This window comes from Crocodylus porosus, unplaced genomic scaffold, assembly GCF_001723895.1.
Source record: "Crocodylus porosus isolate Cpor-Errol unplaced genomic scaffold, CroPor_comp1, whole genome shotgun sequence".
Lineage (NCBI taxonomy): Eukaryota > Metazoa > Chordata > Crocodylia > Crocodylidae > Crocodylus > Crocodylus porosus.
The window spans coordinates 5909352-5925309 of record NW_017728916.1 but is presented as its reverse complement, the minus strand read 5'-3'; positions in this window follow the sequence as shown (position 1 = coordinate 5925309).

Sequence of the window (15958 nt, the reverse complement as noted above, 5' to 3'; positions counted from 1 at the left end):
CCTGCTGACTTCCTGCCCCTGGGGCAGGGGGCTGGACTCGATGATCTCCCGAGGTCCCTTCCAGCCCTAATGTCTATGCAATCTATGACCTTCCCTTCTTCCTCTCCCCCTCCTCTCTCAGAAACCACTCTCCTCTCCACTTGGTATTTACTAGGGGTGCTTTTCCCATGCATAAAAAATAGAAAATGCCTAAATTACTCAGCCATTGCTCAAGCTGAATCAGATGAAAATGAAAATGATCTTACAGAGGAAGGATGGTAAAGGCCAGACTCTACCCAGATGGCATCATACTTGCTTTCAGAGCTTAAAACAAATCTGGGCTCTCAGTACTGAAGGCCATTGCCTTCAGGGAAAACCACATACAAGCCCTGACTCCCTGGACAAAGACAATCATCATCAGCAAAATATTTATATTCACCAATCTATTTGGGGAAAAATATGTAAGTGGGATCCTTGGATAAGGTTGCTGGCTCTGAGTTTCATTTGTAGTTTCTCAGTTGATCCCAGATGTCCTTTCTCCTTCTCATGCCAATGTTATTTCAGGATATCAGTGACTCTTTCCAATAAGCCTGATTTTTCAAGGGTGGCACTTTTCTGCTTTGCTCCATCAGGACCTGACAGTAGTGAGCATTAGAGCTGGTCAATAAATGATTTTCTTTCCTGTGAAAAATGTCAATGAAGGCAAATATATTTTGTTTAATATTTCTGTGTAGTTTGTTAGATGTTTACTAAAAAAACAAACCTAGTAACCAAAAATTCACAAAACCCTAAATTTCAGTTTTTGGATATAGTCAACAATCTTGATGAAAATGGAATATACATTGGTTAAAATGTCATTTATTCAACAAGGCAACCCAATCCATTACCCTCTTTAAGATACTTTCCAATAAGTATGACCAGGTTCAGCAACATGAGTGAAAACCATGTAAAGGAAGATTGGATATCATGGGGATAGGTACCTTGGGAAGTCATAGGCCAGTGGCATTAGAGTAGCTAGGATTGAAGTTTTGGAAAAAGATGTGGCTTCTCCTTTCTTTCTGAGTTATTTGCAGGATGAAAAGGTTGGAGAGCTTTCAACATTGCACTCAATGAACAATTCCAGGAGGTGAGTGATGGCTTACCAGCAAGGCTTCCATCATCAACCCACAGTCTAGGATCACTGCAGCTTGGGAAGAGTTTTTTTTCTAGCCAGCTACAGAGTTGGGAGAAAGAGGGAAGCACTGTGGGTTCAGGGGCTAAAGTAAAGGGTAGCAGTATGGTGGGAATATGCCCTTACCTCGGTATGCCAAATTTGCAAAGCTTTCCAGTGGTTCCCCCTCGTCTGTCCAGCTTGGCCCTCCCCTGGAACTTCCCCTCCTCTTTGGATGCCAAAGTGAGAGCACCTGTTCTGTTTCAGTCTACTTTATCCACAGGCACATATGTGAGTGGGTCTGTGATGTGAAGGGGAATGGCACTGATGTCACAAAAGCAGCAGAGTTCCATGTAGCAAGTGTAGAATCCAGAATGGGAGAAAATTCCTGGATGAGATCTGTGTGTGCATGTACATCCTACGTGTTTCCTCTGAGGCTGAGATATAGTGGCTTGGCCATCACCTGGAACCAGAAGCTTCATTTGTTCTCCTCTGGTTTGGGCTCACTGACTTTGGCTTGCCAGTTGTGGTGAGTATCTTTTAATTTACTTGGTCTAGAGATATTTTTATGAAGTTGTTGAGTCACTGGTATTTTAGGGAGGGTAACCATCCTTGCTGTGCAATATGATGCTTTTGTTTTTCCCTGGTAAAAGAAACACAGCTGTAACATAGAATTATGTGGGGATGGCTGGCTGGGTGGATGTGGATGTTCACAGTGTGTGTGTGTGTTGTGCACAGGCATATGACAATGATTTTGGGGGGCCTATAAATAAAGCTTTCTAGAAGGCATGCCTAGGTAGAAGCCAGGACTTTGCCAGAGAGCCAATGACTTGCCTTGAGGAGAGTAAAACAAAGCTGGAAGGAGGTTTGTCTCAACAGACAATTTTCCACTCTTGCTGCTGAGTGATTAATGGGCTGTGCTGAGTAAATAACATGCAATGATAAGTGCTTTCCTGACAGTGCAACCAGCTCCAAGGCACAAAGAACCAGGACCATGAAAGGGCGTCATCTTCAGAACCTAGCAACACTATCAAGCATGCCGGGGCTAAAAATTAGATCCACCAGCTGGTGGATGAACACATGACAGCTGTCCTCTCCCCTAGCACGCCATTCTTGTGATCAGTCAGCAGGGGATTGAAATACAAGAATCGGATTCTCCAGACACCTCTGGGGGCCAGGTTGATGTATATTTTAATGGAAATATAGGGTATGCCGTAGTTGATCAGATCATCAATTCATTAGGCCTGCAGTCATGGCCAGCTGATATCTAAATCTACAGATGAAGGGAAAATGAAAGCATAATGCATCCACTCCATTTTGCATTGCTGTATGCACAGGGCTGGAAGAATCTTTCCTTGCTGGCATTTGCAGTGATTAGATTACAGCCTGAAGCAGGAGATCTAATTACCCTTTAGCTTAATCCCATCACTGCAACAGGACTGATCATAGAAACAAGATGGTGAAACCAAGGAGTGGTTCCTCAAGCTCATCATAGCAAACAACTCCCTTCTTCTCCCCCTCCCCTCCCCCCAGTTTGTGTTGCTGGTAACTTGGGTCTTAATTTTATCAATGCTGTCATTAAAGGAACTGTATTCAAGATCAGAATCAGGATGGACAGCTAAGGAGAAGTTAAATCAGAGGTCCCAGGAGTGTCCTTTATACAGTAATTGATTAGGCTCCAAGGACTCTAAACATCTGTCTGGGGCTGGGAAGCCATTCTATCTATCTTTTATTTTAGGGATAGGAGAACAAACATTGCTGCCTTCAGGCCCCTCAAGGTGAATCTGTTCAAAGTTGCTGCATCAGAGAGACATTGTGAATGCAGGGGCTGAAACTGGCAGGGTGTTAGGATCTAGCAGGATGGACCCTCTCACCTCAACAAACCAGCAGGGGAAGAGAAATCCTATCTGCAGGGCCCCATGCTGCATGGAAAGGAGAATGGGCAAGAGAATCCAGAAACTTGCAATGCCTGTAATTGACCCTGAAGCCCTCAACAGCTGGTTCGAACGGGGGATGTGGCCTACTTTATTGACAGGTGCATATTCCAAGGAGCCAGCTCAATACAATACAGCTGTGTACCTATGCTGTTATAGCTTTGAGTTCCCACCTCAGTAGAGCTTCATTGAGCTCTGGAAAAATCATCTGGAAAAGGGTGAGAAGGCCAAAGAGTTGTTTTTTGCTTGAGAGATGGCACTGACTAGTATCAAAGGGGCAGCATTCTAAAATAAAAAAGGGGTTAGTCCATCTGTCTGTCCGTCTGTAATGCTCTGGAAGCACTCCGGTTACCGAAACAACCAATCAAAGTGCTCCAAGAGCATTATGGACAGGAGGTGGCGGTGACACGGTGGAACGCTGCCGTGATAGCGGATGGAGGGGGTGGGGTGGAGGGGTGGGAGTTCTGGCAGAGGGGGATGGAAGGGATGGTGGGGCAAGCTTCCTCCTCACTACCTGCTCCTGGGAGGTGGTGATGGTGTGTGTGTGTGTGTGTGTGTGTATGGGGGGTAAGGGTTAGGGTTAGAATTAGGGTTAGCAAGTTTCCCCCTCCATTCCTGCTGTCATTCTTGATGGGCAATTCACTAGTTTTGGGATAAGGATTAATAGGGACTCCTTCAGAGGTCAGGTCAGCCTGCTTAGTGCTCCCAGCCTCCTCCTTCACCACTGGTGCGTCCTTGAGCTTGGATTTGTCTGTGATTCATGAGCTAGGTCTCTTGGGCTGTAGGGATAGTGAGATACTGCATTTTGAAAGGGAAGTCACATTCTCCTCTACAAGCAAGTGAAGCGCCTTTTGGATTTGCCCTGCTCAGACCATGAATTGTTGTCCTTGCCCTGGGCACTGAGATTTTAAAGTATTATGAGGAAGGATATTTCAAAAACTATTAACCAGGCACAAAGCAGATGCACCCCATTGCTGGTGATTGGGGTGCTTTGGGAGTGGGAACTGGGAATTCCACCAGGCCTGTTAGATAGGAATCAGGCTGCAAACAACAAGGGAATCTTAAATAAACCAGTGGTCCTTGTCCAGTCATGAGCCCTAGAGATGACTTGGGGATGTTTTCCAGCTGCCCGGAAGCAGGCAAATTAGTTGCCTCTGAGTAACTGCTCTGTAAAGACAGATTGCAGGCCTTTACAGGCTCCACAGATTCATAAAAGCCTTTACAGGCTCCACTGTTAGTTTCCAGAATTGTCTCCTTTAATTTGTCTTCCTGTAAGGGAATGGAGACAACCCCTAGATTCCCCTTGTGCAATTGTCGTTGAGGTTCCCTTTCTGTCACACCAATGTTTTGGTAGGGCTCTTTGATGGAGGGAAGTCATCATTGCTTCATTGACTTCAGTGAAATGGTATAGAGTGGCAGGTCCACACCCACTGGGGATCTGACCCAGAGCCAGCTGTACACCTAACCTGAACAGTACTGAGCATTTTACTTTGGTAGACTGTTTTTCATGTAAAATCAGCAGGAACTAACTCCTTTGACAGCTGGCATAATCTAATAATGCCTACTATAGTATGTAATACCCAGTGGTATGGGGTACCTGTTAGTAGGTCATCTCAAGAAATAACACTTGGTAGGGATTGTTTCACTTGGAAGGTCCTCTGAGATATCAGATCTCAGCTATTGAGGAGTGGCCTTGATCTGTTTGTTTGTGCAGATCCATGCCCCAGTTTCTCTATTTTCTTCTATTCTAACCTCTTGCTGCCTCTCCTTCCTCTTATTTCATATGACTTGGGGTTACCCATGAAAGTTACTCACCAGCCTAAAGTAATCATACCAGCAATCATACCTTCAAATCTTCTGCATTGACTGCACTGGTGATGGATATTGGCACTACGGTTTGGCATAAATTGGCCACAGAATGCTAACTTCAGTGCACAAAGAGCACAGAGGCACCATGGCTGGATTATGACGGTGGGGGGCCCTAAGATAGGGGTTCCCAACCTTTCTATGTTGTAGCCCAGCAAACTGTGGACCGGAAATGGCTGTGGCCCAGCAAACTGTGGACCACCACATGGAGACCCCTGGAACACAGGTAAAGATACCTCCACCCCCCTGAGCAAGGGGGTGGGCCCAAACCTCAACCATGGCTGCCATAGGCCCTGCAGTAGGAGTCACGGCCTCTCCGCCTGGCTCTGCAGGGCTGTGGTTTGCCAGTTTGCAGTCACTTCCGGTGTCGGCTGCAAGAACTTGGGGTGCTTCCCTTGGCCTGGAGCACAGATAGCGGTCTCCCTTAGTTAGCTAGACCAAGGGGACACAAAGACATGCCCCTCTCCTTCTCCCAGCCAGTTCACCATGCTTAGAACGATGGAGAACTTTATTAATTACAGGGAGTAGGTTTGGGGTAGGGTACAGGATAGAGCAATATCAAAGAATAATCTTAGAGCAAACAGTGTGTCTAGGTAGCCATTGATCACACAACTGCTGTACTACACATGGGCGACTGGTGTCACCTTAGTCAGTGGGGGGCACGTGCCCCCCCCCAGTGGCCAGCAACGGGGGGGGTCCCCCTGTGGGTGATCGCACCAACCAGGAAGCAGCTGCAGCACTCCCAGAGGTGGCTGTGGTGCTTCATCCAGCGCTCCCACTCACCTGCCTGTGTTCTCAGGGGGGGCACCAGTGCTCCTGCCTGCTCCCCCTGCCTGTCGCCAGGAATAGCCAACACTTCACGAACTGGGGGTTGGCTTAGAGGCCCCTCATAATGTGAGGCCCTAAACTGCAGCTTCCTTAGCTTGTGTCTAAATCCAGCACTGAGAGGCACAGAGGCTGTTACATCATCCCTATCCCTGTGTGCCAGCAAAGGGGACACAGTCTTATCTTTGAAACATCCTACATAAGTTAATGCCACTTTAGGCTGTTTTGTGCCTTGCTGGAGGGTGTGGTTGGTCTGATCCAGGATCAGGCAAGAACAAAGATCACCTTGGAGACTCACTCCCAAGCTCCAGCAGGAGGCTGAGGATATGGACTGTTGTGTCAGTACAATAGAGTCACTCTGGATATTGCCTGTGTATGTGCCATTATGATCCTGCCAGAAATCCAGCTGATCTGCTGAGTGGTTTTCTGTCATTTAGCTTTCTTTTCCTGCACCTAAACTAATCTGTTATTCTTTGAATATTTGAAAAGCATCCCATAGCCACTGAAATGAACTACAATACACTTTTCTACTGCAATGCAGAGTTCTGATTATAAAGGAAATTTATTTTCCACATAAAAATGGAAATGGAAAATCAGGGCAAAAATGTCTGAAGAGTTATGATGAGGCAAGTCACAGGAATGTAGAAACAAAAGGGAAAACCTCAGATCCTCACACTCTTAGAAGCCCCCTGGAGGCACAGGAAACTAAAAGTTTGTGGGATATGCTTACCTGGTCCTAGAAGACATGCAGGATATCTAGCTTTCAGTGATCATAGCACAGTGCACACATAACCCAGCCAGCTTTAAATGCATCAGCTTAGGTATCAAGAGTAGTCTAGACGCAGCAGGTTAGAACTTAGTGGGCATGTCTACATGTGCCCCAACAATGCTGTTGCTGCTGTGCCATTGTAGTCTCCCGTGCCGTTCACCTGTGTGTTGAGTCCGTTGGGTCTTTTCTGGTTTTGTCATTGTTTAGGAAAGACACAGGTTTGTTACTGGGCTGACTTTTGGTCAGTTTCCCAGGGGGTCTTGTCTGCCACGTCTTTGTTGGAAATTATTTTAATTGGGAGGAAGATGGTCTACCCTGCCTCCCCTGGTGCCTTCTTTCAGTTGTCCTGATTGTCCTTCTTGCTTGAGGCTCTGCCTCCCCTATACCCCACCTGACACCAACCAAAGCTGTCGCTTCCTGGGTCACTGGCACTGGTATTGCATGCACTTTGGTGTTTTGGCCTTCTTAATTTATGATGGTGGGAGCTGGATGTTGCTTTGTCCAAGTGTTTCTACCACTCCTTTATCATGTTTATGCATCTTCTACACCCCGGGTTGTACTGCCCCCAGTGTCCCTCTCTCACTTCTGGTTTTATACTTGTCATGGGTCAGACCTGCACACATCCTCATCCTATCTGGCCCTTCTGGGATCCAATCTGAGTTGTCAGCGTCTGCCTTCCACGGTATTCCTTCAGGTAAGTTATCGAAACTTCCCTGGCTCTGTTCCTTTAAGGAAACCCCTCCCTGGGGCAACCACTACATCCCTACAGAGGGACTCTGCTCCTGTTCCAGCTCCGGCTTCTCTGTGCCAGTTGGGAACCTCTCTTCCAGTTTCTCCCACTGGTCTCCCACTGGGTTTTTTGTACTGGCCTCTGGGGTCTGGACAGCAAATTGACCCCAGCACACTGCTATAAAGCATGCCTATGCCGATGTGGGAGCCAGGGACGTAGGATCGGGTAAGGGGGAAGCCACACCTGCAGGCAGACCCCAGACAAATGTGAAAGGAAAAAACTCACCTACTGCAGGGCTTCGAGGGAGCGAAGAAGCATGCTGGGGAGAGTCATCACGCAGTTCATCAGCCGTGCTCATCTGCAGCTGAGACTGGGTGATGTCATCGGGAGGCACTACCCAGCGGGGATAAAAGCCAGCCCCGAGAGTGCAGGAATGGGTACACCAAGAACAAAGAGCATGGCAGGGAGCCGCTGCGGCGGAGGTTCCCGTTGTCAGCAGGGAGCCAAAGAACTGGCAGGGGGTAGATTGGCTGCAGCAGCTGAGACTGCAAGCCCTCCCCACACTGGAAAGAAGCAGCACTGGCTGCGAACAGGAGAGCCAGTGCAGAGACAGGCGGTGGCAGGAGCTGTAGCAACTACTGCTGGGAGTGACAAGCTCAGGAGCGAGCTGGAGGGGCTGGTGGAGAGACTGGTGGCAGTGGCAGTGGGACCCACCAAGCACAGCAGTGACGGGTGGAGTGGAGACGCTGAGCTAAAGAGGGCTCGGGCAGGAGCCAAAGGACATCCCGACTAGGGTGGGAGCACGGGTCCCAGCCCAGGGGACGTGCTTGCTGAAGGCACTGGGAGGAGTGGAGTTGGCAAGCCTACAGCACTAGGGCTTCTCTCCCCCATTCCTTTCTCCCTTTTTTCCCTTATTGTGTTTCCCTCTCACTCTTTTGTTCCCACTTGGTCTTTGTTGTGCTTGGTTTAGGGGTCCTCACTGCAGGGCTTGTTTTGTGTCATTGGTGTAATTTTTTTTAGTTTTCTTTCTTCCTTGTTCTGTTTTCTTTTCCTGCCCAGTGTGGGCTGACTCAGCACTTTCCACTGGGTTCTGGGAGGCTAGGGACCTTGATGGAGGATTGCGGGTGTATTGTAAACGCGGCAGTGGTCAGAGGCTTCTTCCTGAAACATCCGGAGCCACGGGAGAATGTCTCAGAAGATGGGACATCTCGAATCCTCCAGACCCAGGTGGAACCTCAGACATTCTTCTGCGATGAAGGGAACATAGTTTCCAAGGAGATCATCCTCCAAGGGTCAGCTGTAAAGAGATCCTGCAGCCTGTCTTAGAGGGTGGCACACGGCCAAGGTGTAGGGGAGGTTGGAGCCCAGCAGACACTCACCAAGGGACGTGACGACTCCCTCAAAGGAGACCCTCTTCACTGAAGATCCATCCGAAGTCATGGCAGGTGAGTTTGGGAGCCACTCCAAAGGTGATTGTAGGACCCTCCGCGGCCTACATGAGGGTACTTGGCACACAAGACCATCTGCCCGTGCAAAGGTGGCACGAGAACAGATCATTGAGCAGAGATGGGCACATTTCTTTTTTTTCTTTTACCGTGGCAGTCCTGTCTGCCATGGTTTCACTTTTGCCACATTCCTGTTCCAGTGCAACGTCCTGCCGGCTTCATTCTTCACCCAGCTGAGGTAAGTCTTTTTCACAGCCATCATTTAGTACTTCCTGGCAGCACACAGTTATTTAGCAGCTACGTCATCATAGTGACACGGTATAGGACTGCACAGCTGCCAGCCGTCCGTGTGACCAGAGGACAAGATGGCATTCCACTGATGCTCCTGTAGGAATGGGACTGAATCCTAATGCTGGATGTAGGCCCCTGTAAACAGCAGGTATGTTGGGATCCTGAATTTCTACCTCAGGTCTGTCTGTCCACACATTCAGAATCTTTCCAAGTATCTGGCTCTGAACAGGCAGAGATCCTCTGAAATGCGCCTGAAATGGCTTCTGACTTGCTAGCCAAAGCCTAGGGAACCCAGCATTTTCTAATGTGCTTCCCTGATTTGCACCCACCTTGCATACATCAGCACTCCAAACAGATGTTCCATGCAGAGCTGAGTATTATTTGGGCCTGATCCTAAGCCCACAACAATTGATAGCCAGGGTCTCTTTGTTTCCATGGACTGTCGGTCAGACCCTTTGTGTATGGTAACTTCAGTTCCTCTTAGTTTCACACCTATTTTGTTGCATTAATTCAGGGAAGGGGTGAGAAAAATGTGGGCATGGGTAGCAGTGAGTCTTTTCCCACCGTAACAAACACTTGTTCAAACTTTTCAGGCTGCTGTGGTTCATGGATCCCCAAAGACCAAGAGGAGGTGCGTGAGGGGCTTGTTTTTCAAACAGGGGAGGAGGAACCAGCTCCCTGTGTGAGAAGTTACCCTGCAGCAATGGCAGCACTATGGCTGAAGGCTGCCTTTCCTTTGCTAGTCTGTCTGGTTGTTTCTGCCTTCTCTGATTCCAACACTGAAAGTGTCTTCCTGTCCTCCACCCACTGGATTTTGGGGATCCAACGACGGGGGGTGCAGAAAGTGGTGCTGAGGAGACTTCTGGCTCTCCAGGAGACGAGCAAAGAGAATCCCCCTGCCACGGAGGAGAGACAAGAAGAAATCCGGCGTAAGTAGCCCAAGCAGCAGCTGAATACACTCAACAGAACAATCTGCCATGTCCTGTAGAAACCAATTCTCTCTGTCCAACTCTGCACCCTGGAAGTAGGGTATAGTACTGGCAGATCCACTGGAAATACTAGTAGATTACATATCTTTTACTCCCTCCCATCACATGGTGTCTAGGCTATGAACGCTGAGGTAAGTGATGGATGTGATGCTCCTTGGTCTCTTTGAATGAATTGTGTGCTGAAGAAAGGTGCTCCATGCTCAGGACTATGGCCACAGGTATGGTATTTTTGTGGACATATCAATAACTTCAGTCTCTGGTGCTGTAAATCACAGGATTTACAGCACCAGAGACTGAAGTTCTCAGTGAGTCCACAAAAATACCAGAACTGTGGTTATGGTCTTGAGCATAAGCCCACAGGACTGATCTAAGAAGAACCACTCTTGAAGGGTGGGAAGGGACTTTGGACCCTGTGAGCTATTTCATTCTAAGATACTTTGATAAAGTTACCCCACAAAGAGCTAAATTAGTGTCAGTGGGACTTAGGGACTTTGTGATGTGCACTAAGACACTTTCATAGCCAGCTTCTCCAGCCCCAACCATGCCAAAGGGTGAACAAATATTTCAAGAGGGCAGAGCATAATTACTTGACTGCTGTCACACTACCATCTTTTGCATTTGTACAAAAGGCTCAGTATTCAGTATTCTCAGTGCTCTCTGCTTCCTTTGCACAGAAGCTGAAGCCTGAAGTAATTTGTATTGAGGATGTTGACTTTAGACTTATTTCCTTCTTTAGCTGTTGTCCCTTAAATCTGCAAAGGACAGTCACAAGGTGTGGGAAATGAAAAGGAAAGTTTATTCTTAGCTTTAACACTTAAATGCTCTGGGATCAACAAAGAAGATGGGAAAGGGATCGTGTTACATTGTTCATGCTTCCATGTAAATGACTGACTTAACAACAAGTGATCCTAGGACTTTCCAAATGTACCCTTATGAAAAGTCTCAGAGATACCAGAGGATCAGGCAAGGGAGAATCAGTATTGGATATTATTGGGTCTCTTATATACAGCAAGGCAGATAAATTATCCCTTCTACAAAGGAGATCCTTGTAGCACAGTTCACTTAACTATATCTAGAATCCTTCTTCCCACAGTGCCTTGTTCCCTTCACTGAGTAGAATATGTTCCCTCTGCAGGAGTCCGCCGATCTTGGCTCTCAGAGTACATGAATGACCTCTGGTCCCACGTCCGCGAGACCTTCCCACAGTCGGCTCTGTATGCATTCCCCATTGCCTTGGGGCTCATGCTTGTTCTCTGCTCTATCACGTAAGTGTCTATGTAACCCGCAGTTCAGTGTTTATGAAGCAGCTCCCTCCATGCCCAGTCCACATAGGAGATGGTTTGCTTACACTCCTACTTCCAAGATTTAATCCTTCAGTTTACATTGTTTTCAGTCTGGTTCTTAGCCGTGACCAAGATGGTGGTCATCACACGTGGACTGCATCACTTAGCAGGTGGTGTATGGCATGGCATAGTTGGGATACGTACCTGTAGTGTTAGATGATACAAATAATGCTTTTACATTCACCTTTCCTACAAAGTAGTTTTGTGGAATGGCATGCCAGAGGAATTTTCCCTATGCTATCACTTGTAGATCCAGTAAGTATAGCCTTTCGTGTGCTCAATGATCTTGCTAAACCAAGAAATCTCAATAGGCAAAACTCTCTTTTCCTTCTCTTTCTATTTAAGCAATTACTTTTCTTTCAGTCATCATGTTGAGTTGCCGTGACCTTTCTCTTTTTCCTTAGGATATGTTTTCTTGTGCAGTCTGCTATGTTATAGGTAGAATCAACACTGTATGTTTTGATTCATGATGTGCCCTGTGCTTTTAAAACAAAGTAGTCCTTCAGAGAAATATATACAAGAAAAAGTCTTCTCAGTTTATGAAGTGCTTCATTAAGCCTCTGGGTGTGGTAAAAAGTATTAACTTACAAATAATGTTCACAAAATTTGGACATGAATTTTCCAAAAGGTTGGGAATTTTCAGATTTGGGTTTTGAGTTAAATACATACATTTTATGGATTATTTTTTATATAAAGAGCAATAGTTCTAATTACCAAAGAAAAGACTGGGGCCCTCTTACTGGACCATGGTAGACATATCCATCACTCCCCACTGTAGAAGTTTCTGCTGAGATGGGAGGAAGAACTAATTTCCTTTCTTTGAAAAAATCTATTTGTGGGAACTGAGGCTTTGAATACCTGCTATACCACACCCAGGCCTTCCAGGAATACTTTTGCTGTATTTAGGAGTGCTTTTTGTTCTCTGGGAAGTGTCCTTGATAACTTCATGAAAGAGTATGGTCCAGTGTTCCTGAGAGAAGTGCAACTCAAATTTGCCTTCTCTGCCAAATCCCCAAACTAAACTTCTCAGTACTTTGTTTTTTTCAGTGTTGCCAGCTAGAAGCAGCTTTATCCCACCAAGCAAGAGAAAGTTGTAGTTACAGCAAGTTGGGTCTTATTTTCATTTTCTTTTCCTTTCTTGGTCCCCAGCATGTTCTCACCTGATTTTCCACTTACTGACATGTTATTCTGCCTCCTGCTTTTGTTTTTCAGGGTTCTCATGGAGTGAGAAAACCAAAGGAACTGCAAGGCGTATCTATGTCTTCTCTAGGGTTTGTGTGGCCCAGCCCAATGAAATGTCCCTCAGAAGTTCCAGGAGTACACGTGAGCTGTTCCTGGTTTTTCACACATATCAGGTTGACCAGCACTGTTTCTTTCTTCCTGTTTAAACTGCTGATTTTGTACGAATGAAGAAAATGTACACTGAACATCCAGATCAGATTATTTATTGCTCTGATTTATTCCCTTTCTGATGTTTTGCTATCAGTATGTATTGAGTTAAACTAGCAAAATGACTTGGCAGCTGCTCTTCCTTTGGGAGCATTATCAATACATATACTTTCAAATAATACCCATAGCCACGCAATATTCCTTAATAGAGGCATGTCATACTGACATTTGGTTTCAGCCACTTCGGATAGACTCCTGGTATGTAAAGAGGAAAACTCCTTGCAAGCATTACTCTGCACTGAGAAAGAACCTCACACAAGTCTATAACATAGAATCAATCATTCATGTTAAATGGATTTATTCCTAAAGGATTCATTTTTTTTCTTAATGGGATAAAACTTTCCTCACAGCATTTCCAAGTTGTGGTATGAGGCTGTCCCTGTGTGCTACACTGACCTGAGGGACTTCCTTACACTAGCATTTATGTCACAGTAGGGGCTAGGAATTCCATCCGAGGCCAAGTTTCTGTTGTACTAGACACACGGCAAACCTTGTAAACTTTTCAGGACAGTCACTATCTTTCACTTTCTGGATAGACAAAACAGACAATGAAAGAGGGCAAAAAGAAACACAGAGAGGGAAATGACTTACATGAAATCAGTGATAGATCCCAGAGTAGGACAAATGTCTTCTGGCTCTGTCTAACACCCAGTCCATCTGGTAAAATGGCTGCCAGCATTGTGCAAGCTGATACATGTGACAGACCAAGAAGCATGAAGGTCCCATCTGCTTATGAAGAGCTGAATATGCATCTAGGGACAGGGATGAAACAAAACTGAATGCCTCCAAACTTCTCAGCTCAGCAATTTTGATCTCTGGACTGGGCCACACCAAGCTCCTGATTCTCTGATCTAGACTTTGGGTCCCACTTTTGTAGTTGCCATATACAGTCTAAGACCCTTTATATATTAAAGGTACAGAGCATGGGGCTTACTCTGTTTTGGTCTCCTACTCCACAATTTGGATTGCTAAAACTGGTAGATTTTTCATTGGTGGAGTGAAGTGAGACCTACCCACCACTTATCTTGATGGTTGTTGCTTGTTTAGAACACAATACCTTTGGAACATCACATCCGATCAGTATCACAATTTCAAGGATTGTTTCAGGGATCAATAGGCAGCCTTATGGATTTGGGGGAGGAAGACAGAAAAGGGGAAAAGGGAAATGCAGAGCCCATTGCATTTGCTTAGCACACTCAAAACTGCAGTCAGATCTGCAATGGTCTATAGAGCAAAGACACAGCAGATAACATGGTCCAGCATGACTTCATCCTTCATCTCCATTTGGCCCATCCAGCTGATGGAATTTAGCGTTGACCTCTTCAAATGAGCTGCTTCACAGACAGGCCGAAATAAAAGAAGCTCCTGATAAGTGTATCTATTATTTATGTGAAATCTGCTGTCTGAGAGGTTTTGCCCATTCTGGTCTAAGGCGAGATTGAATTTTATTAGTAGATGTTAACAGTTACGAACCAAAAAGATGACAAAGCCAGTAGGGAAATACAGAGTGCTTCAGCAAGGGACTAACGTAAGAGGGATAGGGATGGGGATGAGGAGGGGAACGCAACTAGGTTACAGAAAATACAATGTTAGCCAACGAAGCAGAGAGCTCCCCCGCTCCACTCCCCACCCACCTCCCCAGCGCCGCTGTGCCTCCCCAGCGCCCCACCTGTGCGCAGGGGCTGCGTGGGAGAAGCACGCTGATCCTCTGTGCTGTGGGGGAAGTGGAGGGAGGGGGTTTGCAACGCTAAGAGAGAAAGAAGATAGATAAACACAAACCTGTACAATGGTCCACGATGATGGAGAGAGTAGGTTGGAGACCGTTTCTTAGTCCATATAGAGACTCATCGTGGGGGTCCTCTTTGGGTGGAGCAGGGTGGTTTGTTGTTGAAGATTCCTCTCAAAGTCCATCAGGCGCAGAGAGGGGTTCAGGCGGTCCTCTCTGGGTCTGGTCCAGTGGCAGTTGGTCTGGCAGCGTTGGTGTACTGGTGGTGGCCCGTGATGTGCTCTATGTAGGACCTGCAGATCGTGCTGGACACCACGAGGCAGCACATCAGCTTGGCATAGCGATGGGAGATGCTGCAGGCACGCAGGATGCTCTCGTTGCTGCGGCCCCAGGCTCCGAGCGGTCCCACGACAGGCGCGCTCTGCCAGCCTCAGGTTCCACTGCTCTGTTCTCAGCCAAGTAGCAATCTTGTTTCCCAGCACCTTGTCAGACGTGTCTCATGTCGGTATCACCCCTCCTTGTGCCCCTTGTCCATAAGCACTAGCATCTGGGTCTAATTAGGAGTTTTGAAACATGGGCAAGATAAAAGGGGAGCAACTGCTTGCAAGGGAAATGGGGAAGACATCCACTGTCTGAATGAGAAGTGAGCTTCCTGTCTCCAAGTTCCTTTCAAAGTATGACCAGTGCTTAGACCAAAACTGAGTAAAACTGGCCTGAGGTCACCAATCCACTTGTCACAATGAATGCTCTGAGCAAAGTCCAAGGGTGACAATCTTTGATCACTATCCAGTTGGTATGGATTTCAATATATAGTGAAATCTTGGTCTCATTGAATTTAAGAGCAAAATTCCCACCGATTTCAGTGGTATCTGGATTTCACCCTCAGCGATGGGAATCTCAAGAGGCTGCTGCTGTGAGGCCTGGGGCTGATCAGGACTGTCAGGATGGTGATGTGGGTGGAGTGGCAGTGCTGCACGGTTACCTGATAAGCAGTGGGAGGCTGTGGGCACAGGGGTCACCTCCTGAAGGTGTGAGCAGGGCACCCACTGCCCAGGGCCTCCTGGCACTTGACAGGTTGTTTCAGGGTGGGAGTTTGGATTGCACCACAAGATAACTGGATGCAATGTTTTTGGACAGGTTCCTAGACTGCCCTCACTGTACCAGCCCATGCCCACTGCCAGCCGGTCCTCTGTGCAGCGGGAAGCTGGACCATTTCTGACACCCTTCTTGCCAGTCAGAAGTTGGCCCGCTTCAAGCCGAGGCAGCTGGGGTGCAGGGGGAGGTGCGGATCCGTACTAGGGAGGGCTTGGGACTTGCTGTCCAGCGGGGGCTGACACCTGTACGGGCTCCACTTTCCAACCGGGGTCCCACTGTGCGGTTTGCTGGGCAGAACAAAGAGGCCGCCCTGGCCCCCGCTCGTTGGGGAGCGCCCGACACCGCCCCGCGCAGGCGGGGCCCCCGG